Genomic DNA, 2665 nt, shown 5'->3' with positions numbered 1-2665 from the left:
TACCCCTACCTTTAGGCTTCTCGGCTTGGGTCTGTGTACTGAGGGTCGGGGATAGTAGAGTAACTTTGCTTCTCCCAAATAGTGGGCGCGAGCGATTTCGGGTGAGGAGGGCGTGTTTTGAAATATAGTGGGCGCGAGCGATTTTGGGCGAGGAGGGTGTGTTTTGAAATAGTGGGCGCGAGCTATTTCGGGTGAGGAGGGCGAGTTTTGAAATAGTCGGCGCGAGCGATTTCGGGCGAGGAGAGGGTGTTTTGCCGACCATGGTTTAATAATTATTCGACACATGTCATTTCGGCCGAGGAGAAGGCGCGCTTGGATGAAGTTATGAACCTACCCTCGATGTACAACGGGCCAATTGATGCGTGTCCCACATAGGCCGGTAATTTCGTGTCTCCCATTTATTTGCTTGGGAGAATTCCACCGAGAAGAGGGTGTTTAACAGTTTGTTCAAATTTTGGGAGAATGAGCATCCACGTCTACCTTACCAAGTCGATTCGAATCAAATTTTGAAATATTAGCTTGCCACTTCTTTTTTAGATGGAGAGAGGATGCTCGGGAGTAATGTGTTTTTACATGCTCGTTGCTAACGATTTACTATATGACAAATAGTTGACCCACTCAAAAACGGGAATCAAACCCAAAATGAATTATCTCGATTCAATGAAATAGCTCGTTCACCAGGTCAAAATAGTGAACTAAATCCAAAATTGAACACCTCAATCGAGTAGCATGTTGTACAGTATTAAGTACTCCATGAACATGTTGAAACTCAAATTAATGAACTTGTTTGACATACGCATATCTCCGTTCATGTGTGGATTGCAGACAACATGTTCTCCAATTTAAATATTTGAATGCAAGTTTATATCAAAACATGGTTTATATCAGTCTTTGATGCATAAAACACGACCTCCCCTTCTCCCGGACTCCTGCTCTCTCTCTCGCCGACAATCTTCAATTCTGTCGCACGCATCCAACACAAAAACCTTGTTGGTCCCTCTCCCTCTCTCTCCATCTCTCTCTCTCTCTTTGTGTGTGTGTGTGTGGGGTGGGGGTCTTTCTAGTTCGCATGCATATATGCTCCATCTATAGGTATCTCTCGCACACTATGTATGATTCTCTAGTCCAAGCTAAATATCTTGGGTGCACTCATCGTACGCACACAAATTCCTTGGCTCGTTGCCCATAACTCTCTCACGCACCACTCTGTCGTCTCGGAGCTCTTCACTCTCTCTCTCTCTCAAACTCTCCATCTCCCTGGGTCACACATACACATGCATATCTCACTCGCACTCGATAGACCCATCTAAAACTCTATCTCTCTTGCTCTCTCTCCATCGCACACGCACACACACACACACAATCTCATGCCTAGCCAAGTATGATGGTCTCTCACTCAATTGTAGGCACACGCAGTCCCCCCTATATGTATATGACTAACTAATTCTTAGTCTCCATCACAAACATGTGCATGGTCTATCTCGATTTCTCTCGGGGCATCTTTCTATCGCGCACACACCTCGTCCCTTGATCTCCCACCCATATAGTCCCCTCACGATCTCGAGGGGATCTCTCTATCACAAACACACCCTCTCTCCCTCCCTATGCATCCATGTTCTCCATGCATCCCTCTCTAGTGGACATGTGCTATTGGTGTGTCTCTCTTTGTTGAAACAATCACGCACTAGCTATCTTCGTGTATCTCCTCACCTCGCTTTTCTATCTCGGAGATGCCTGTGTCATATGTTTGCATAAGAAATGAACAAACACACACTCTCTCTAATTTATCGTTTGTTGTCCCTTTCTCTTTCACACACATACTCTTTTTGCACACTCACTCATTCTCCTTCACACGCACTTGATCTCTCTCGACTTAGGCACTCTCTTCGGTCCATAGCATATAGATTTATTGAAAAGTCAAACATCACAAAGTTTGACCATGTACGTGGAGAAAAACATTTACATCTAGAACGGCAAACATATACCATTAGATTCATCATGAGATGTAGTTTCATATGATGTATCTTTGGTATTGTAGATATAAATAACATTTGCGTAAACCTGGTCAAAGTTTCCATAGTTTGACTTCTAAAAAATTTATATGCACTGCATTATCGAGCGAATGGAATATCTCTTTCCCCCTCTCAGCTATCTGACGCACCACTCAGCCTTATCGGGGCTCCTCTATCTTTCTCAAACTTTATATCTCCCTGGTTCACACATACACATGTCTCGCTCGCGCTACATAGACCCATCTAACACTCTCCGCCCTTGTTCTCTCTCTATGTGACACGCACCCCCCTAAGTACCATAATCCCTCACTCCATCATAGGCGCACGCACCCCCCCTAAGTATGATTATCTCTCACTAGCCATCAGGAACACACGTATTGTCTCCTTCCATCCATATGTCTATCTCGATATCTCTCGGGGTATCTTCTATCGCGCACACACCTTGTCACTCGATCTCCCACCCATGTAGTCTCATCACGATCTCCAGGGGATCTCTCTATGACAAACAAACACTCTCTCCTCCCCATGTCTACATTTTATCCGTACGTCTCTCTCGACCTCTCTCCCTTGTTTATCAGACCCCTCTTGGCCACATGCTAGGGGTCTTTCTCTCTCAGTTGCAAACAACCACACACTATCTCCTCACACTGCTT

The sequence above is a fragment of the Triticum aestivum genome, chromosome 1D, assembly GCF_018294505.1.
Source record: "Triticum aestivum cultivar Chinese Spring chromosome 1D, IWGSC CS RefSeq v2.1, whole genome shotgun sequence".
NCBI lineage: Eukaryota > Viridiplantae > Streptophyta > Magnoliopsida > Poales > Poaceae > Triticum > Triticum aestivum.
This window is presented reverse-complemented; position numbering follows the sequence as displayed.